This window comes from Balaenoptera ricei, chromosome 10 (assembly GCF_028023285.1).
Source record: "Balaenoptera ricei isolate mBalRic1 chromosome 10, mBalRic1.hap2, whole genome shotgun sequence".
In the NCBI taxonomy this organism is placed as follows: domain Eukaryota; kingdom Metazoa; phylum Chordata; class Mammalia; order Artiodactyla; family Balaenopteridae; genus Balaenoptera; species Balaenoptera ricei.
Genome location: NC_082648.1, coordinates 14700221 through 14724311, shown reverse-complemented (window position 1 = coordinate 14724311; position 24091 = coordinate 14700221).

The following is a 24091-nucleotide window of genomic DNA, read 5'->3' as shown; positions in this document are numbered from 1 at the left end:
AACAATTGGTGAGCCAGCCAGAAGGTGGAAGAAATGGGCCTTGGGACAGAGGCATCCATGGGGGAAATCCTAAGTTGGCCGTCGACTCTCTGTGGAGAGGTGTGGCCCGTATACTAGACACTTGTGGACCACCATGTGAGGATGGGGATGCCCCAAAACGCTGGCTGGCTTGATGTGCTTGTTTGAGGAACTGCCCAGAGTGTGCTGCATCAGAGAAGGGCGTGAATGGCTGTGCGGTGGGCTGACCTCTACTGTGGGCAGTTGGCCTCACCATCGACGCCCAACTAGAGCCTGGAGCTTGAGTTAAGAAGCTGGAAGGAATGCGGAGGTTTGAGAAGGACGTGTGTCTGTCCACTGCTCTGCTAGTTTCAAGGCTGGCATGCAATGTGGGAGAGTGAGATGATAAATTGGAGACCTTATCGTGCTGTTTTATAAAGCTAGGAGGGCACAAGCTGCTGCAGACTCAGGTCTGAGCTCTGGTGACAAAGCCTGATTGGGACGCCAAGAGGTGGTATCCCTGGGAAAGTGAGGAGAGTGAAGAGGAGGAGGCTGTGGTGACTGACAGTGAAACGGACAAATTGGCTGTGCAGTCCAACCCCTAATATGAAGGAAAGCAAAGGCAGGGCAACAGCAACCCCAGCCAGCGGGGCAGCCCCCAGCTCAGGAAACATTCACGATGAGAGAATATACTTCTGCTGAGCTTATTGAGATAGCTACCAAGTTCCAGCAAAAGGCCAGGGATGGATTCCAAGCATGGTTAGTGCAGCTACGGGATACCGGGTGTGATGTCATTTCTCTGACTGGCAGGAGGCAGAGGAAATGAGCAACAGCGCCACCCATCCTGCCACCTGCAGCGCCTGCATGGTGCTCGGTGGGTTCAAGGTACTCATTCTTATAGATAGGATTATTCTAGCCTGTAGGGAGACTTGATCCAATGAGAAGGATCCCCCTGAGCATGTTGTGCCCTAGAAATATATAGAGGAGGTCTATCAACTTCTTTGGGAATTGAGTATGAGACAGGCCATCTGTGGCCAGTTTTTGAGGGCCCTAATGGGGCCACATTTACTGCAGGAATGAGAGCTAAGATACTCCAGTTGGCCCCCAGCACCAGGCATGGGACACTGGTATCCATGCTGAGTCTAGTCCTGGGACAAGCCATGTACGATGTGGGGCAATCTATTGCTGATCTGGGGGAGACTGACAAATCCCAGGAATGGGTATGGGCTGTGAGAAAGATCCAAGAGAGAGAGGGAGCTGGAAAGCTGAAGGCTATCTCAGTTGGCTGTAAAGAGTCCAGTGAAAGTAACCTGGGAGCAAATGCGGTTTGTCCAGATAGACCGGAGGGCCTAAGGAAATAGGAGAACCTATCCAAGAGCTACACCAAGTGGTTATCGTACGCACTGCCTGTAGTGCTTTCAATAGCCCAGGATGCCTGGTGAAAAAGCCTTGTGGCAGATGACCATGAACTACTGAGAACTGAACAAGGTAGTGCGTCCCCATCCATGTGACTGAGCTCAACATTGCTACCAACTTAGATTCCTTGTCCAGGGTTCTAGGAGGATACCATGCTGCACTGAACTATCAAGCGTTTTTTACAGTAGACCCCTAGCCACTGAGTCACAAGATCAATTTGCCTTCATGTGGGATGGTAGCCCAAGACCTGTGCCTGTTCTCCTTCCCCACATCAGCAAAATGGCCTTGATGATATAATGTTAACATGTGAAGACTTGCCTCTGCTGCAAGACCCTCTGCAGACTCGCTGGAACATCTGCGAGGGAGAGGATGGGCAGTGAAACCACAGAAAATTCAAGGTGGAGGCACTGCCCTAAAGTTTTGGGGAGCTGTTTGGTCAGGTAAGATGTGTATTTTCCCAGAAGCTGTGATTGCTAATGTGTAAGCCTGTCCAATGTGCAAGAATGTGAAAGAGGTCCAAGTTTGTAGGGATCTGGGATTTTAGAGGATTTTTATTCCCCACCTGGAACACTGCCTCCATCCTTATACCACCTGGTAAAGAGAGGGCACATGTGAGACTGGGGATCAAAGGTGACTGGGGTCACCTTTGAGAAGGTGGAAATATTAGTGAAGCAGATTAAAGCTCTGGGCATCTCCCAAGCAGGGCTGCTGTTTGAGTTAGCTATGTCTGTGACTCTGAAAGGTATGGCTTGGGCACTGTGGCTGAGACAACAAAAGGAGAGAGAAACCCTACGACATTGGTCTCAGCTCTCGAAGGAAACAGAAACCGCTTCTACCCAGAAAGCGGCAGCTCCTCCCAGTGTGCAGAGCACATCTGCACGTAGAACCTCTCAGGAAGGAACAACGTAGGAAGGGTGAGGGATTCCTGAGATGAGGATATGTCCCATCCACCCACCTCCACCATGCCTCAAACTCCCACTTTGCCTAAGTGGAATGCCTATTTGCAGTATGGGAGCAACCTGCCCGCCAGTCTTAGAAATTCGGGTGCTACTAGGTTTTGTGAGTATGTAGAACCTCCAAATTCCCCCATCCCTACACCTGTGGTGGCTCCTGCGGGTTTTAGGGAGGGAGTGGGGGAAATTCCGCTGATGCCTGAGATACAATAAATCTAGTTGGGGAAATCTACCCAGGTGAACTGCAGCCACTATTTAACCCAACACTGACCCCATCTGGATGGAAACAGGAATGAACCATAGCAGCCAATGATCGGTTTGGTTGGTAATCACCCACGAGCTCTGGCTGTTAATGCTTTGCACTGAGAGTTGGGTTATTCTAAAGGGATTAACCCTGTGGCTTGGACAACGGGAAGCTGAAGGGTGAATGATCATGAATAAGCCCTTGCAGGTCAGGATATGTGAAAAGACATTTGGGTTTGCCTGCAAAAGCCTGACGCAGTCCTCACTGTCTTCCACATCCCAGATCATAAGGCATTGTCACCCCCTGTCATCCCCTGGCAGTCAGGAAGCTGATGTCCTAGCTTGAGTAGCAATGACAGTTTGGTAGGTACAGCAGATTGGGTACACCCTAGCGCCCAGGTGGAATGGCATATTGCCAAGGATGCCCAATTGCCCTTGAAACACGGTGACTTGGTTAATGCAGTAATAGCATGTCCTGTGTGTACTAAGCAATGCCCAAGGCAACTGCCAAAGGAGTCTGGGGCCATCCACTGATGTTCCCAACTAGTGAAAGAAGCTAATATTATTGATTTGACAACTTTCTGCTTCTAATGTGTATTGCTATAAATTTCCTCTAAGTACTGCTGTAGCTTGGTCCTAGAAATTTTCTTATGTTGTGTTTTCATTTTTTTCACTTGAAAGTTTTGCATATCCCCCTGATTATTTCTTTGATGTGTGGGCTATTTAAAAATATGTTATTTAGATTGCAATTATTTGTGGGTGTTTCCAGATATCTTTCGGACATTGCCTTGTAATTTAATTCCATGATGTGTAGAGAATATACAATGTATGATTTGAAATTGTTTATTGATTGTTACTTATTTTATGGCCCAGAATATAGTCTGTCTTGGCAAATAATCTGTGTTTAATTGAAGATAGCATGTTTTCTGCTTCTGTTGACAGGGATGCTTTATGGTAGATCAAATTGGTTAGTACTAATGTCCAAATTTTCTACATACTTATTGACTTCCTGTCTACTTAATCCATCAATTATTGGATAGGAGTGCAAAAATCTCTGGTTATAATTGTGGATTTGTCTATTTCTTCTCTGGTTCTCTGAGCTTTTGCTTCCTGTGTTTTGAACTTTGTTATTAGGTGCATAAATGCCTAGAAATTTTATGCATCCTTAAATTGACCTCAGTCATTATGAAATGACACTGTAACCTGGTAATATTTTGTGCTCTAAATTATACTGGTCTGATATTAATATGCCCTCTCCACCTTTCTTTGAATAGTGCTAGCATAGTATATTTTGCCCTTTATTTATTTTTGTTTTACTCATATTTTTATATTTAAAATATATTTCTTATTCAGAGCATATAGTCCAGTCCTGCTTTTTAAAAAACTCTAATCTGATAATCTTTGCTTTTTAATACCTGTGTTTGTTCTATTTACATTTGAAGTTATTAGACATACAGCTGGATCTATATCTACCAACTTGCCATTAGTTTTTAATTTATTCTGTCTCTTCTTTGTTTCTTTCTTTCTTTTCTTTTTCTATCTTTTGTACCTGTGGAACATTTTTTAGGGTTCTATTTTATTTTTGTTGGCTTATTTGCTATATTTTTTGTTTTATTGTTGATTGCTTCAGAGATTATAGTATACATCTTTAACGTATTACAGTCTATCTTCAATAATACTACATCACTTCAAGTGAAGTTCAGTAACTTTACATAAGTGTTCTTCCAATTCTCCCCTGGCTGCTTTTTTTTTTTTTTCTATTAAACTATTCCTGATCCTATGTGATCACATTTCCCGTATGTTGTCAACTCAGGGATCAAATTGTTTCTTGGCTTTCTTTCACTGCTAAGTCAATAACTTTGGACTACTTTGGAATTTATTTGTCTAAGATTTTGTCACTCATACCTCCTGTCTCATTCACTTTGTTCTTTGGTTATTATGTCCTTTTTAATATGTCCTACCAGTATTGAACGGGGCTTTGGGAAGGGAAATAATATATGCATCTGTTTAACCAACAGAAACCCCCATTTCATTTTAATGATATATTATGTTTGCATTCACATACTGCATTGTAGTAAGACAATTTTTTCCCTTATATATTGCTTAAATATGATGCTTACACGTCCTCTATTTTTTCTTACTCTCACTCCATTTCCATTCCAGCCCCTCTAGAAGGTCTACTGTTTTTTAGACTGAGAACCAAATTTCATTACCAAATCCTTAATATTTACCTTACATTTTCTTTTCTTTCACAGACACTCATTTTCCCCTCAACCTTGTTCACTTCCCACGCCAGCATTCCCAGTGAATGTGGCTCTTTTTTCATATATTCCTATTAGTGGTAGAGATAAAAGTCAGTTTTGTATCTTTTGTATTGAAGTCCATATCATTTGATTTTACCAGCTTTTCCCAATACCCAATAGTGTGGCTCATCAACGTCTAGATTACTCCCATATTGGTTGACAGTTTTCCTCTTTATTCATTCATCATTGGTAGTGGAAGAGAATGCACATTGGTATTAGGGTGAAACCCATTAGACTTGATGTATTTCAACCCTGCCTTTCCAGCTCTGATATTTACCTAACAGGTGTTGTGATAGATTATTTGCATTGATAACTAAAATGAATGGCTTTTATTCAAATATTCTTTGCAATATGACTTTGCAGCTTCTTCCATCAAGGATGAAGTCACTTTTCCACCTTTATATCTGTAGTGGATTTGTGAATTGCTTTGGCAAATAGGATGTGGGGAATATGAGAGTTTGCCAATTTCTAACCTAGGTTCAAGAGACCTCTTTCTCAGAACTCTACTTCTGCTATGATAACAAACCCAGTAAAGGAGATAGACCACAAGGACCAGAGATGAACCATCTCAGCTGAAATCATCTTTGACCAGCTAGTTCCTAGTCTACTGGCCAGCTGGCCGCAAATACATAGGTGAGCCCAGCTAAAATCTACCAAGCTTGGATCAGATTAGCAGGACCTCTTACAAGGACTAGAGCATTATTGCACATTGATTATGGGGCAATAATTCTACTTTCAGTGCTCTTGAAATATCCCATGTGCTACCCAAAGTGCATTGTTTAATTGCTGGCACATAGTAGGTATTTAATAAAGGTACTTACTATTCTAAATATTATTACTTACAAAAGGTCCAATACCAAAGTTGATACTTCTTTTGACACCTTGGCCTAATTGTATCTTCAACACTTCATAACTATAATAGCTTCAATCTTCATTCTATTTCAACCACTTATAGAAACAAATGTATATCACATTATATCAATATCACTACTTGAAATATTCCACCTATAAGACTCAAGATACAAAGATTAATCTTCTGATTACAATCTTCTTACATTGTAGAATGCTATGAAGTCAATAGCTATGATAGACTTTGGTAACTTTAATTCTAATATAGAGTTGAATTCAAGGATATAGACAAAAATGTTATAAATAAAAAATAAGAGACTGGAGGAAAATCGTCAGCTTTGTTGGGTCTGCTTTGAATGACCAAAGAAAGTTTTCATCAGAACTGATTTTTAATGGATATTTCTCCACAGAGATCCTGGTGTTGAGTTTATTATAACTAGATAAGCTTAACACAGCAAGACCCCAAGTACCGATATGAACAACCAAACCAAATAGATACAGACCAAATAACTATGAAAATCACAAAAAAATATGTGGAGTACTAAGATGACCCTTGAACATAGGTGGGTTTAGGAAACTCTCATGAGTTTTGTACAAAAAAATAGAAACTCCCTGGAAAACTCTTCAAATCAACTCCACATCTCTGGAAATTTAGTAGGCTTGATCTTTTCTGAGTCTAGTTTAGGTCAATAAAAATTATGTCTGAAGAAGGCTTGTGTATCGATTCCTAACTGAGGCTCAGGAAGTCTTGCTAAGTTCCATGCTGTCTTGCTCTCTTAATCATTTCAGTGTGCTTTTTAATGCATAAAACCTTGAGGTGAATATTGCTAATTTGTCCTGCACCATTCATGATATCTAATAGTATAAAAGATATTATTTATTTTATTCCGTGTTATCTTTCCATCTCTAATATTCACAATGCACATTTTCTTCATTCTCCTTACAATTTTCAGATGTTCCACAATTCCCATTTGCTTCAGCCATCAACTTTTTTGGGGGGGAATCATTTGTCACACCAGGCAGATATTTGATATCACTTGATTTCCCAACTCCTACTACTTTGGTCAGTTACTTCAAATCCCCAAAATTATTGTCTTCCTGATATCTTACCTTTTCTTTCATTCCTCTAAACACACTTCCTTCTGACTCTGATAACATCTGATTTTATTATTGCCTCACTTTCCAGTATTTGTCCACCAAACTTATTATAAAAGTTTTTTATTCCCAGATTCCATTTTCTCAGATCCAACTTATTTTGTGTCTGATAGCAGTCTGTCTCTTACCACTATCCCATTACTGAAATAGTTATGGTCAGTCTCTTTCTCTCCCTTCTTTTACACTTATTCTGTTTATCTCTCCTTAACTGAGATATCTACATAGTCATAAGTCATTGTTCTGTTCTCCCTTTGACTTTTTTTCCCCATTTATCACTTTTTCTTTGAAATGTAATTCTTCCTTGGATTCCTTAGGAGGTCAAAATTTTAATTTACCTCTTAATGCCTAAAGGACTTCTGGAGATTCTGTGAATCTTCATTCACTATTTCATTCATTTAACAAGATCGTTTGAATACTTGGTATAAGTCACACACTACCCAAGCCTAGAGATATATAACTGTAAAAATAAGAGAAAAAGTCCCAGATTTCTCTCAGGTTTGTTTTTTATAAGATACAAACAAGAAAACAAATGATGACAAAACTGTGTGCTAAGGATTACAGTAGGGATTTTATAGAGGACCAGACTCGGGAGTATATGGAGCAAATACATAACCTATACTGGAGGGATGAAGGTACTCAGAGAAAAGTGTGTCATTTAAGGCACTGGCATGACATAAAAACAAGTCAGATGGTTAACACTAAAGGGAATTAGTGAGGTGACTGAATACAAAGATAAAGAAAGATTTTAGAGGCATTCAGAGGCCAACAAGAGAAAGGGGTCATCACCACCCACAGGACTGAAGAAAAAAAGGGGAAAATTGTGAAAGAAAAGGAAATACCTTGAATTCTCTATTTCCCTATCCTTCAGTCTCCCACTAGTGCCTGTCTTTTGCCAAACTTAACTAAAAGCAAACTGGCAGGGAGTCCATGGTATCAACCACCTGGAGCGCTGAACAGGGAAGAGAATGCATGAGTTAGGGTGAGGGAGTATGGCGTATAACCTGTATAGGCTACTTCCTTTGTCCTTTACTCAAATGAAGAATTTCTTATTTACAGTGCAGAGGAAACATAAACTACCATCAGACTCAGCATCATGGGATGATGCCAGATCACTTTATTCTTATCTAGAACCTAAATGATAATAATACGTATAATCATTATTTTTCATACTATTGGCATGGAAAAGGAGGAAAACAAATAATCAAAAAAGATAGGTAAAATTTCTATAATCTCTGACTCTTTCTGGTCATGAGGCCAATATTTAAAATCATAACTTTCTTTCACCATTATCTATTTCGTATTCTCTTTATCCTCTACCAGCTGGCAGGATTGCCCTATCTGATGGGTTAGCTAATTGACTATTCCAGTGGAATCTGGGTCTTAAGTCATTCCATCTTTATAGGTTGTCCTGCTTTTCCATTTAACATTATTCATGAACTTGAGAGCTCTAAGTGTCACCCGACTTAATCCCCTAGGTTCCCGATATATCTTGCTTCCAACTGTGTAACCAGAACCCCACTCTCCCCTGGTAATAGGGAAACCATTACTCCAACCCCTACAATAACCATCTTGATGCCTGTTGATTCCAAGACATGTAAAACCCAAAATGCCTATGATCAGCCTCATTTTCCATGAATGTGCTCCCTAGTAAAGCTTTTCTCCTTTCTAACCATGGCCTCGGAACTTGTTGTATTATTCTACTGTTGCTCTGATAACCATGCATGACAGAGACCCCTAAAATCTCTGTAGATTAAGACAAACATTCTTTTTTCTCACTGATGATTCTTCATCCTGCATAATATATGCAGGTCTGCTTCATGTCTCTCCTATAAACAGCAGCTAACCACAGCATGCTCTTCTCACAGTGGTTGACATAAGACCCATAACTGCATGAGCCACATTTTGCATTGGACCCAGTTAAAGCTAACAGACTTATTGATTACTAAGTAAGTGGATCAGAATAGCAGACATCAAACCTAAATAGGCTCACCATCTGTTGTGCCTCTTTCTTCATGGTGATAGTGTAAAATGCTGCAAATTGTCACTCGTTTTAGAGAATCATCTTGGCATTCCAAGACCATTGGACCCCTAAAGCTTCAGTAATGTGCAGACCTCAGACTTGTGTGGACAGTTTTATTTCCCTCACCTTCTAACTAAAATGTTAGTTACTATGGCATCTACCATCTGTGGTACTTACTACTTCTGTCTCATAAAGTAAAATGATGTTACTAATGTATTGTTCAAGAAGTATGCTTTATAGGTCATATCATGACAGAATGCAGTAGATTTGGCCTAACCATGATTTAAGACAGTAAAGGCCTACAGAGGTCCCTGCTAGGTAAAGACAAACTATTTCTGATTGTTGTAACTACTTGGAATTAAAAGAAACCAGTCTGCTGAGGCAATACCTGTATATTGAATGTCAGGGGCTATACCAATTTGATGTGTTTGTAGATTATTATTGTAGTGGTGGAAGGGAGTCAACTTTCAGGGGATTTTTCTTCATTTGTCTTGAATCTTTTTACAAATATAGGTCAGGGAACAAATGTAAGGATTCTGCTAGTTGCCAAATATTTTTACTTTAGCTATACTTTTAAGCACTAGAGAAATAGCTGTTGGATCCACTGTAACTTGGACTTGGGATATGACTTCATCTGTCACCTAACTTCTGTAAGCAAACATTACTGATGATTGAATCACAGTGATATTTTGGTTCCACAGGAATTAATGTTACTTCCGAGTGAGTATTTAATAACTCCCACACAGTTCTAGGTATTTCCATTTCAGTAGTGTATAAACACCAACTTATAGCCAAGTTTCTCTGGTAATGATTTAAAGGAAGATTCAGAGTATATGTTTGAACCTCCATTGCAGGTGGTTTATTCACAGTGAGCTAGCCTTTCCCTACAAATAAAAGACTCTGGTTGTACAAACTGGCTTAGGTCTGGAACTCATTGAGACTGCAATTTCCAGACACAGAATTTTTCTCTGAATATATAGATCAATCAGCATCATAATGACCACCAATCTCTTTCATGCATAGCGATTTCACAATCAATTAACTATTGCTACAGATTCTGTGGTTAAAATTCTTTGAATGCAGCTTTGGCCCTTCAGCCTCTTGTCTCTAATCATTAGTATCACTACCACCCAGCTTCTACAACTTTGGGATCCCATTATTCACACTGAAATTGGGGAACCCAATTAAATGGCTCAATCTACCATGGCCATCTTCAGCTTACAGTGGGAAGCCGCCAAAATGCTGGTACTCCACCATAAATGTTTTTTTCTTAAAGCTTTTGTAAGGGGAATATATTTGGGCCCTACACATGTGTACATTTAAGAAATAGCAGAAAAAATTGCATACAATAGATCCACTCCAATATTGCATATCCTTCATAGTATGAAAGACAAATTCCAGAATCTTAACTTCAGTGATAGGAAGCCAGTATTGAATCTAGGCTCCAAATAATCAGCCAGGCAAACTCTTAGAGCTTTCCAAGTGTTATGCTCAGAGAGAGAGAGAAAAAGAGAGAGGACTAAGTAAAGGAAGATGTGTGTCTTCTAACTGTAGGCATTTCATGAGACTCTATCCTTGGAACACTCTCGTCCTTCCTACAATATTTTCCTTGTTAAACCTGTTTATAATTACAAATGCCTCATTTATGTCAGTGTAGCTGATTCTCAGCCTATACTTCCAATTAAAATCTTAATTTTTTTGTTGTTGCTGAAATCCAGTCTCACATTAGCAATTGCAGGATATTTCTACCTAGACATAACACCAGTTTCTGAAACTCAACATATTTTAAGTGAACTCATCTGTCTTTCATTCTACTTCTATCCTTTTTTTAAAAAAAATTTCTGTATTATTTGAATAGTACCATCATTCTCTAAATTTCTCATCCTTAAAATCTTGAATCATCTTTCATTTATTCCTCTTTATAGATACATCATTACATGCAATCAGACAAATCTTGTCAAATTTAACTTTTTATTAGGTTAACATACTAAGCAAATAAAGATCAGCTGCTTGAAACAGATATTATTTGAACCAAAAGGAAATAAAATCAACAGCAAGTGGTAGAAACAATTTCTACCACAGCAAGTAGTAGAAACACGGAGGAGGGGGTTAGCACCCTTCAAACTGAATTCTTCATATCCCCAGGGTACTATGGATGCACCTAAAGGCCATGCAGGCGTAGAGATGAGCCATGCACCAGAACTCTGGACCCCCCACTCGGCTTCTATCTAAGTAGTTTGTTTTCACTTGTTTGATATACAGAGGCTTTTCCCAAAATCTACTTTTGAGAAAAGGTTTCTGTTGTCATGTTTCCTCCTCCCTGACCCTTGCCACAGTGACTTCTCCCAAAAAACAGCTTGAAAAACTCTGTTGTAGAGTAAGGTATTTCTTTTCTGCAGTGGGTATTTTACTCTGTTATAGCACATTGGAGTAATTGATTCAAATTAATGGAGATGTTATGTCATCAAAAAAGATTAAATTATGTTTATACAATTCTCTATCAGATTGCAACTGAGTATTAGTGATAGGCTGAATAATGGCCCCCAGATATGTACATGTTCTGGTCCCCAGAACCTCTGAATGTTACCTCAAATGGGAAAAATAACCTTGCAGATGTGATTAAGTTAAGGATGTTGAGAAGGGAAGTTATCCTGGATCATCAGGGTAGATTCTATGAAGTCATAAGCATTCTTGTAAGAGGGACCCAGGAGGATCAGAGTCAGAGGGGAAGGAGATGTGGGTATAGAAGCAGATAGCAGAGTGATGTACTTTGAACACAAAGAAAAGCGTCAAAGGCCAAGGAATACAGGTCTCCACTAGGAGCTGAAAAGGGAAAGGAAATGGATTCTTCCTTCATTCTCTAGAAGGAACCAGCCTTGCTGGTACCTTGACTTTAGTCCAGCGAAATTGTCTTATGACTTTCAGAACTATAAGAGAACGAATGTGTCTTGCTTAACCCACTAAGTGTTTGGTAATTTGTTATAGTGGCTTTGGGAAACTAATACAGTATGTAAGACATTTGCATATCTGTGGTTGTGGTAGCACTGTGTATGTCATTATAGCTTCATTCGACCACATTCTCTATGCAAGTTCATATGAAGCTTCTCTAAGTCATTCACACATTTGTTTATAAACTACATGTGTATCGTGTACTAGTGGCTGTGTTAGGTATTACAGATAAATAAATTATTGTTCCATAGGCCCAGATCTTGAGAGTCTAGAAGTCTGGTTGAAAAGAAAAGTAGTCAAGAAGTAATTACGGTAATGTGTTGAATCTTTGTGATATTGTGATTTATAATAAGAAATATATATTTGGTCTTTGTTCCCAATCCTTGACACAGGGCTCTTAAAACCCTTATAGATCCCTAAATGATGAGAGCATCTTTTGTTCTAATGAGGAGACTCTCTGTGGCCTCCTGAATGGTTCCTGGATGAGGGTTGGTCACTGGAAAGACCAAGCCATGATTAGAAGCTTGGAATTTTCATCCCCTGCCCCCTCTAATTCTCTTGAGAAGGGACAAGAGCTAAAAACAGAGTTAATGCTATATCATGGCTATGTGATAAAAAGTCTCTGTAAAATTCCCAATAGCATGTGTTTCAGAGAGCTTCCAGGTCAGTGAAGTCATGATGTACTTGATAGGTGACACACTCCAGCTCCACAGGAACAGAAGCTCCTGCACTTGAGATCCTCTCAGACCTTGCCCTACATACCTCTTTATCTGGCTGTTCATCTGTATCCTTTATCATATCCTTTAATAAACTGGTAAACTAAGTGTTTCTTTGAGTTTTGTGAGCTGCTCTAGTGAATTAATTAAACCCGAGGAGAGAGTCATGGGAACCTCAGACGTACAGTGGATTGGTCAGAAACACAGGTGACAACCTGGATTATTGAATGGCATCTGAAGCGAGGTGGAAGCAGTCTCGTGGGACTGAGTCCTTAACCCGGGGTCTGATGTTCTCTCCAGGTAGATAGTGTCAGAATTGAGTTAAATTGTAGGATGTCCAGCTAATGTTACAGAGAATTGCTTGGTGTAAGAAACCCCACTCCCCTCCTCCATACATCTTGTGTCAGAAGTATTGTGAGTGTGGTAATAGTGTGAGAATAAAGGAGACACACAGAGAAAGAGAAAGACTTAGGGTTTTCTAACCCAATCCTATAAATGAGGCATGCATAAAGGAGACTTGTGACAGCCTGACGGAGAACCTAATGCTCTCTGGGAAAGGCTAGAAAGATTTCATGGAAGAGATGATGCTTGGGTTAAGTTACAAAGAATCAGAAAAAACTTTCTAGGGATATTAAGTTTAAATAGGAAATTCTAGGCAGAAAAAGGGCAAATACAAAATACAGCAACATGAAGAATTTTAGCCTATTCAAGCAACTACCAAAAAAATTGGAATTTGGGAATAGATTTCAAAGAGGATGGCTAAATACATTAATATTAGGCTGATGAATGCATGCAGTGGAATACTACCCACCTACTATCTCTCATAAATAATTTAAAGATAAGGAAATTATATCTATTAAGTTATAAATGAAGGTGGGTGGAATGGTTAATTTGTTGTATGAGAGAATAAAAACAAGATTTTAAAAAAATATGCATTGTGTCTTCAAGATGAGCATTGATGTTCCTTCCAGCTATAAGTTTCCATAATTCTGTTAACTCTAAGTGAAATTTTTTTTTCTAAGTTCCTAAGCTGATAGAAATAAAGCTTTTGAGTACATGGTAGAAAAAAATACATGTTTGTTAGAAAGGTTGTGTTTTCTTTCATTTTTAAAGAACCTGTTATTAGTGTTTCTTTATTAGTGTTTCTTTCTTTTTTTTTTTTTTTTGCATGGCGTGGAAAAAAAGAATTTTTTCCAGTATTTTTACGTTACAATGTCCACAAATATCTGAGGGTTGGAAAGGATTATTTGTTGTTGTTGTTTGATTGTTTTGTTTTGTTTGTTTTGCATTGCTTTTCATTAGGATGTTCCAGGATTACGCAGCTGTAGTCAAGGTCTTTATTTATTTTGTTCTATTCAAGATAGCCTCTTACTTTAGCAGTGGTAATTTCACAGTCCTTACTCTTTTTCCAACACTCTTTTAGTGAAGTATGGATGTCTATTGTCTGCCACTGCTGTTACTCCTCTGATGTGAAGGCCGCCTGTCATTGAAAAGAGTTGCCATGCTCCAGTGAGGCAGATATGATGTTTTTAAATATATTCTAAGATTTATTTAATAGGTTTGACCTTTCCAGAAATTGGCCTTATCCATCATTATATTACATGATCAATCATTTTATACTTCATCATCTATAAAACAAGCATTAACAATAGGGGAAGGAGTTTACATTCCATTTTTCTCTAGAGATTTATATCAAAACAGTGTGGGCAGCTCTGCTAATTAAGGATGGAAAACTAAAAGATTTGTACTGATATGACGACCCTTACAAGGGTCAAGGTTTTTAACTGAACTTTCTCTGAATCTATATATTACCTTAGATTTCAGGGACATAAAAAGTAGGTCCAGTAATTTTCTTTGGTTTATTTCTATGTGACTTGTCTATTTGAATAAATATGCCTTGAATTCTGAATTCCTCATTTATTTTCCTAATATCTTGGATAGTTTAAAATTCGGGTGGTATTTATTATTTTTGAAATATAAGAAAATAAACAGTTACTGGACTGGTTAATGAATCACCTTCATTCTCTGACCAGATATTGACAAAAATTTAACTGTTTCAAGGTTGGCTTTATTATTTTGACTCTCACTGCAGTCTTACTTGAAACACTGGACAGATTTTGAAGGTTTACTTAGTGAGTCTGCGTTTAAGATAAATAGTTTGGAGTAAGTAACTTTTAACTTGGGTACTTTATCCAAATTAACCTTTTGTAAACTAAATTTAAATATCTTAGGAAAAAAAAGGTTTCCCATATCCTCACGGCAGGGGCACTTCTTGAACAAGATCTGGTCTCACCTTTCCAATATAATTTATAACAATGTCTACTGGAATAAAACTAATTTTTTTCTATCAGCCAGTGTATGGGCTTACTAAACAGTAGTTGGATTAAAAATCACCAGAAGAAAGCTTAAGGTATTTTATTAGTCTCTTTTAGTCCAATTTTAAACTAATAAAATAGTAGTAGATGGAGAAACAGAAGTGACAGTTTGTTTTTAAAATAAAAAAAAATACAATAAGCAAAAATCAAATCCACATCTTGACTATTCTCTAATCATAAAATCAAATTTATTTATTATTATTATTTTTTAACATCTTTATTGGAGTATAATTGCTTTACAATGGTGTGTTGGTTTCTGCTTTACAGCAAAGTGAATCAACTATATGTATACATATATAAACAACAAGGATTTACTGTATAGCACAGGGAACAATATTCAATATCTTGTAATAACCTATAATGGAAAAGAATCTGAAAAAAATAATGTAAACATATATGTATGTATAACTGAATCACTTTGCTGTACACTGAAACTAACACAGTAGTGTAAATCAACTATACTGCAATTAAAAAAAATAAAGATAAAAAAATCAAATTTAGTAACAAAAAAATTAGAGGAAGGACAGCTGTAGAGTTAGAGACAGCTTATATCTATTCTATCTGGGCTATTGAAGATGAAATATGCAAAGATGTTAATTCTAATATTATTTTTAAGATATGTATATTTAGCAATGTAGGTCATCAAAATTCAAATTTAAGGATAGAAACAATTTTCCACTTAATGATAAGCATAACCTAGATATGATCACAAGCATACAGCACAAGAGCAGAGCAGATCCCATTCTGCTGAGCCTTTGGTAACAAACTTTTAGAGTTTTTTTTTTTTTTTTTAAACATACCGTGTTTTATATAATAAAATTTCATACGGTAATAACAATATTTATGATGCTTTTATCAATCTGTTGAAACTAAATATTTATTCTTTATCTTCATTTGAATAAATCAACAGGCTAAAGATTTTTAATATCCAGTAAAGATAACAATGATCTCTCTGTACTGTGCCTATTTTGATTGATATCTGGATTATCTCTATAACATGCTGAAATATTTGAGGGAAAAGTAAAAGCAACAACAGCAACACCCAGAAGAAAACTTTTCTCATCCAGATGTTTTCCCTACATGATAACAAATACTTAAAAACATCTGGATGACTATATCTTTCATTTTTCATATAAATATGAAATCAAATTTATAATTAGATGCATTAATCAGTCTGTAATTGAGTAAGTTCTGGATACATTTATTAGATAGTGGAACATCCTAAGTGTTCTTGAAAGTCATTATTTATTTTTACAGAAAGTCATTGTCTTTGGTTCAAATGATTTGTCTGGTAAACTTTTGAAATAATTAATTAGAAATGATCAATTCTAAAATAACCAGAAAAGAATCTCCCTATATCTTCATATTTATTTTCATGCAAACAAAATGTGAGAATTCAGCTTTACTCAAAATACTTACACCAAACTCAGGGAAATAATAAAGAACAGTAACAAAGAATGTGATTGATGCTAACCTGATGAAACAGCTGTGAATGCAAGATATCCCAGAGAGATCCACCTGAATTCATATCAGTCGTGAGCTTTCCTTCTATATTTTGGTAATTTGAAAACAAAATTCCTCACTTGAGTAGTTTTTCCATTAGCATCCCATTAAACCTGTATACTGTTAATTAAGAATGTTAGTTCTTGATATGCTGCATGTTATAGTTTGAGAAGATTTTGTGTATTTAACATTTAGGCAGTGAATACTATTCTATTTTTAGATAAGTAAAGTAGAGCACAAAGAAGGTCAAATAACTAACTCGATACCTAGTACCTAGTAGGTAACTTTCCTAAATTTGAACCCAGTTTTTTTTTTTTTACCTAGGCCTTTGCTCTTTGCACTACATTAAGTCATCATAAAAAATAGCTGAATATTAGACCATTTAAAAGAGAATGTTAATATTACAAAAATTCAGACTTAAAATGATAATACAATTGAGAATTGGAAACATGCATCCAATGAACAAAGATAATATTTTTATTACTATTGGATGTGAATAAAAAAGACCAATTAAAAAAAAAAAAAATAGGTGCCACCCCAGCTGCCTCACTGCATGTAGAGAGTTGTCCTCTTGTAAAACCAGTTACTAAAGTGGAAGCACCAAGTAGGTATGCTGAAAACTGGACATGAATGATCTTTAGGAAAGTTTTATAACATGAAGGAAAAGTAGAAGTAATCTTAGTTTTCTGAACTTAAGACCTCTTTGAATGTTATTTTTAATCAGTTTTAAAAGCCCCAAATATTTCAAGGAAGAGCCAAATTTACATATTTTGAAACTGTTAATCCTGATCTTAAATAAATACAAAAATTTCACTTATTTTATGGATTCAGATTAGTGATCTCTAGTCCCAAAGATATTGTTTCAGATATGAGTGATGGCCTGTGTGCCTGGCAACCAGAAAGATATTTCAGCTTAATGCAACTAGTTGCTAAAGGACTAAAACCTACAGAAGTCCTCAGAAGGTAAGCATGCAGAGGAATATTTGAGAAGCCTCATAACTCCCCCAAACTAAGGTAAACCAGTTGTCCCAGAGGAACAAAAGTCTGGAGGACAAGAATTTTATGTGGCTAGGAAACAGTAAACAAATTTTAGATTAAATTAGGGGTCAGAGGGTCAGGTAGTAAAAGATAAGGCATCAACAATCCAAACTATCCAAGTGAATCAGAGACAAGAGCAAGATCTACTGAAGATCAATTTTAATAAATAGGAAATTTTAATTGGCTCATAATAGGTGATAGAATAATAAAAAGTATTGCTATCTCTTTTATGTTTACCCTAAAAACTGGATTTTCCTTTATAACTTTAATATTGGTTTGTAGATGATAGTTAAAGGTCAAACAGTCATATACATCAGTGACTCCAGTAGGACGTGTTGACGACTTTGGTTGTTTCTAACTGAGGCTACGGGAAGCACCATTTTGAACCCTGATCACAAGGGCTGATGTTATCCTGAGTGGTTGAATCTTATCCTTCTGTTGCTGAGTAAGAACAGTCTTTGTCAAGAAGAGTCCTTATCTCCCCACATGACTAACAGAACTTCTGTAATTTAAACTCACTTTTTATTTTTTAATGACTAGCTTGATTTCTGTCATCAATATTTCTCATTCAGTTTAATCTTTTAAATTAAAAATCGTTAAAGAATCAGACAAGATTGATTACTTGAGATTCAGTGAACATATCCAGCCCACGTAGGTTGCTTCTAAGATGACACAACAGCAATTTGGGATTGTTCAAAACAGCAAATAAAAGACAAATCCCACCTCTAAAAGAATCATTGACATATTCTGGAAACATCATTGGAACGTTCTCTCCAACGTGAAACAGAAGGGAGCTGATCAAACTTTCCATGTGAGGTCCCTGGTGGGGCAGTAGGAACAGTAGAAGCTTGAGAGTCTGGGAGACCATGGATCAATTCCAGTCCCATTAACTAGGATGAGTTATCTAATCTCTCTGATTTCCAGGTACCTCATTTTGAAAACTTTTCCCTTGCAGGACTATTAGAAAGATCAAATTAGATCATTTACATAAAACTTTTAGCAAGTTCCTAGCATAAAACTTTTAGCACAAAGTAGCTATTTTGCCAAGTAATAGAAAATATAACTGTGTTTGTGGCTGAATTTAAAGAAATACTCTTCCTGAAATAGTATACAGACTCAAATTTGCATTTTCATTTCAGATATCTATACCAGCTCAATTTATAATACATAAAGGCATTTCTTAAGATAGAAAGATTTTATTTTTGTATATGGTACAAAATTTAAAATAAACAACTTAGAGAAAATGTTCCAGTGTCAAATATAGTAATTTCTTTATTGTTCCAAAAATTCAAATATTTCATTAAAATACATTTGAAAATGGCATATAAGCACTCATACTGTACTTAGACTTTTTATATCTTAAATCAGAATTTTTGAAACTGTTTTTGCACAAATAGCTCAGTTACACCCACAAATCACTGAATCTATTTAGCATCTTTTGAAGAGGTGTAATTTTTTGAAAAATGTGACATTTGTTTTTGTGCCAGTGCATTTGTCAACATTAGTGTAATTAGCTCAAGTTTCATCAACTAGCTGGTGCAATCTGTTCAGAAAGCAACTTTGAATTTTGAATAGTCTTATAGACTCCAGTTAGAGTTTAAGCCTATGGGATTTGAGTTTAGTTTTTATATGAGAAAAAAAGCAGAGAATACCTTTTAATAAAGTCAGCATGATTTTTAAAAATTTGTATTATCTAGTATATAAATGAGCATCAGGATTTTTATAATATCAGTAAAAATTTTAGGAAAGTATTAAAAATATTATCTCTTTGAAATTCCCACTTACCCAGAACAAGCAGTTATTTTGTTACATAGCAAATAACCACATGATGTGCTATCAATGCATTTATTTTAATTGCAAAAATAGTTCAACTTGGCTTAGGTCAGGAAAAAGGGACAAAGATACTAACGATTATATTGCTTATTGATAGGAATTTGTCTCCACCATGAGGCAGCAGAAGAAAAGGCTTAGGAAAACTTTAAATAATAATTTTATCAAGATATATTTTTTGGGGAGTGGGGAGATAGATAAAAGTACGCTTTTACTTATTCACATGCTTGACACAGATGCTTTTATATTAGTAAGGGGAATTTTAGAAAGTGTGAGAGAAAGGCTCATTTTGTTTTTTTATGCCAGTAAAAATATGCTTAGTGCAAAAACCATATTTGAGGAACAAAGAATAGAAGGCAGTATCTCTGAAAATGAATAATTTATGCTGTGATCATATTCAATCTAACAAATAGGTGGTCTCAGGTTCAATGGCTAAATCTAAATAGAACAACAAGTAGAAGGTTGAAAATACTCATTTTTATTCTAAATAACCCAGATGAAAGAATTGCAATTTTTTAAAAAAAACATACAAATATCCAACATGTGTTTACTGCCAATTTCCCTGTAAAGATACACACACTCACACACACCCCATACACCGTAGTCCCTGTTTCCAAGGAGCTTATGTTCAAGTTAGGAAAGATATATGGAGTAAAGAAAAACTTATTTTACTGCCAAGTGATGTCAAAATAATACGAAAAATGCAGCATCATCGTGGAAAAGATGGTTCTTGAAGAATAGGACAATTATTTTAATTGCTTGAAATACATCTTTGGATAAGTATTGCAGATGAAAGGCATTATAAAAAATATAGAGGTGAGAAATACAAGAGGCCAAATTCTGTAAATGGAATGTACTTGTGGAAGTGAGTTAGAGAAAGGTTTTAGTTGTATTCATTTACTGATTATTAAATAAATTTGAGGGCCTGCCAATTTTAGTCCCTATGTTTATTTTAGGTAGTAGACATGATTAGTGTAGGCTTAGCCCTTGAAATACTTAAAATATTAAGACATTGAGAGAATGTAAATATCTGTAAATATCCACAACCATATTTATTAGAAAAATTGGTTGTAAAAAAGAAGAAAAACACAAAACAATTGTAGTGTCGTTCTTAAGATGGTGAAACTGCTTCAACATAGGAGATTATGATGGTGGTGGCATTGGGAGAGCCTAAAGGATGGTAGAACTTAGATATAGAGAGATCAGGTGGTGACACATTAGTTCCCCAATCTGTCACTGCCCTCCTGATGGAGTTCCAGTCACCTTTGTTAATTCCTTAGCCCTCCATACAAGTGTGAGGAAAGAGGGACTTATTTAATATTGGAGAAATGGAATTATAAAGAAATCATTGTACACTGTTTAATAGGAGTGGTGAATATTGAGTGCTGAGTAAAAGCAGTGAGACTGGATATCCTTGCCTTGTACCAGATCTTAGAGGGAAAGCAGTCTTTCACTATTTAATATGCTGTTAACTGTAAGTTTTTATACATGCCTTTCATCAAGTGGAGAGAATGCCCTTCTATTCCTGATTTGCTGAGAACTTTTATCAATAACGGAAGTTGTATTTTGTCAAATGCCTTTCTGCATTTATTGAGGTAACCATGTGTTTCTTCTAGACTGAACATAGTGCATAATACTGATTGACTTTTGAATATTGAATCAGCCTTGCATTCCTGAGTGAATTCTATTTTTTCATGCCATAATATTCTTTTTATATATTGCTGGATTTAATTTGATAATATTCTATTGAGGATTTTTGTTTCTATGTTTATGAGAGAAATTGACCTGTAGTTTTTCTGTTTCTTTGTTTTTTTGTCATTGTACTGTCTCTGTATGGCTTAGGTATCAGAGTGATCATAGCTTTGTTAAGTGAGTTGTGAAGTATTTCCTCTCTTTATCTCTTTCTGGAAGAGATGCCAAAGAATTGGTGTTATTTATTCTTTAAATATTTTGTGGAATTTATCAGTAAAACAGAGTGTACATAGAGAGATTTCTTTTCAGATTTTACCTACAGAATCAATTTCTTCAATAGTTATAAGGCTAATCAGATAATCTGTTTTATCTTCAGTGAGTTTTAGTAGTCTGTGATTTTTGAGGAATTAGTTTATTTTGTCTAATTTTTCAAATTTATGAGCATAGAGCTGTTTGTAGTATTCTCATTATCTTTTCAACAACATTTTTTTGTGTGGTCTGTAGTAATATCCTTGTTATCGTTTTAATAACATCATGTCAGGATCTATAATGATATTCTTTTATTCTTGATATTTATAATTTGTTACTTCTCTTTTTTTTTTTAGTATTGCTAGAATTTATCAGTTTCATTGCTCTTTAAAGTTTTATGATTTTCTTTTTTTTTCTGTTTTTGATTTTATTGATTTCTGCTCTTTATTATTTTTTTTCTTCTCAGTTGATTTTAAATTGTCCTTTGTTTTCTAGCTTTAAAGGTTAGATTATTGTTTTAAAATTGTTTTTATAGCATAAACATTAGATTCTATAACTTTTCTCTAAGTACTACTATAGTAGTATCACACAAATTTTGATGTATTTTATCTTCATTTTCATTCAGTAAAAAGATTTTTTAATTTTCTCTAATACTTTCTAAATTTTATCCATGGACTTTTTAGGATTGTGTTATTTAACTTACAAATAATAGGTGATTTTTTTCCCTGTTATTTTTCTCTTATTGATTTTTAGTTTAATTCCAGTATGCTCAAGGGACATATTTTGTATGGTTTTAAGTCTTTTAATTATGTTAATGTTTGTTTTATGACTGAAGCTATAGTCTATTAGGTTGAATTTTCCATGTGCACTCGAAAAGAATGTGTAATCTGGTGTTGTTGAGTGTTCAGACAATGTCAATCAGATCCAGTCAGTTGATAGTATCACTCAGCTCTTCTATCAATACATACTTGATTTTTTTCCTACTAGTTCTATCTATTATTGAGAATAGAGTTTTGAAATATCCAAATATAATTGTATATTTGTCTATTTCTTTTCTCAGTTTTGTCAGTTTTTGCTTCAAGTATTTTGAAACTCTCTTGTTAATTCAATATCTATTTAATGTTGTTATGTCTTTTTAGTGAATTGACACTTTCTTCAATATGCAATCTCCCTACTTCTGTCTTTATCTCTGGTAAATTTATTTGCTTTGAGGTCTACTTTGTTTGGTAATGCTATAGCCATTCCAGTTTTCCTTTGATTAGTGTTTGCATAGTATATCTTTTTCCATTATTTTAATCTATTCATATCATTATATTTGAAGTAAGTTTCTTCTGAGCAGTATATATTTGGGTCATTTTATTTTTTATCCATTCTAACAATCTCTGTCTTTTAACAGATGTGTTTAAACCATGTATACTTAGTATTTTTGATATGTTTGGAATTAGTTATACCACTATTCGTTTTGTTTGTTCCCTCTTTTTTTATTCTCCACTTTCCCCTTTCCTGTTTTCTGCTTCTTTTGTGTGATTTGAACATTCTAATATTTCATTTTCACTTTATCACTTTGATTTTAACAAAATCTCTTGATAATAGTTTTAATGGTTGCTTTAGGGATTAAAAAATACATAATTCCCTTTTGAAAGACTATTTAGAAATAATATTTTACCACTTTAATTGAATGTAGAAATCTTACTACCATATAGGTTACTTTGTTCTCCTACTAATACTATATTTGTCTTATATATTACATCTACATACATTGTAAAGCTAGTGTGACAATATATTTGTTTTCAATCATCACATAAAATTTGAATAACTCAACATGAGAAGAAAAACCTTACTTACCCAGACATTTACAATTTCTATTACTCTTTCTTTATTCCTGGTGTTTCATATTTCTCTGATATCATTTCCCTTCTTTCTGAAGAACTTCATTTAATTTTTTTTTTTCTTTTAGAACAAGTCTGCCGGCTATGAATTCTCTTAGTTTCCTTTCCTCTGAGAATGTCTTGATTTCCCCTTCATCCCTGAAGGATATGCTCACGAGATACAGAATTCTGAATTTATAATTATTTCATTTCAACACTTTGAAAGTGTTATGCTAGCTTTACCGGGTTCTGTTGTTTGGATAAATTTACAGCCATTTAAATTGTTGTTCTCCTGTAGGTATTGTGCTCTTTTTTTCTCGTTGCTGTTAAGATTTTATTAATTTATTAATTTATTTTGCTTTGTCTTTGTTTTTTAGCAACGTTCGACTTCAAAATTTGACTTCGAAGTATCTAAGCATGGGATTCCTTAGGTTTTATTCTGTTTGGGATTTGCTTACCTTCTTGAATCTGTAGGTTTCTGTCTTTTGCCAAATTCGGCAAATTTTATGTCACTATTTCTTCAAATATTCTTTGTTGAACTTCAGTCAGCATCCTTTGGATTATATTGGACATTTCGAATATTATGTTAAATATTATGTTATGAGAAACTGAGCCTTATTTAGATCCTCTGGAGAATGTTGATATTTTTGTTCTGGCAGGCAGTTGACCTTGTTAGATTTAGGCCAAAAATTCCATCCTACATTCTTTGAACTGGTACTATAGGATCAGTTCAGTTTTCAAAACTTTGTAGTGCTATTCAGATCTGCCTATTTGTGAGTCACTCAGTGGTCAGTCTGGGATCTGGGTGGAGATCCGCCATTATTTTATTCTCAAAGTCTTCGATATGAGAGTCTGGGTCAGATTCATAGGTGCACAGTACAGTGGTGAGCTCAGGAGTTCCTCTTTAACTTCCTGGAGTAGGTTTCCCAAGCTTC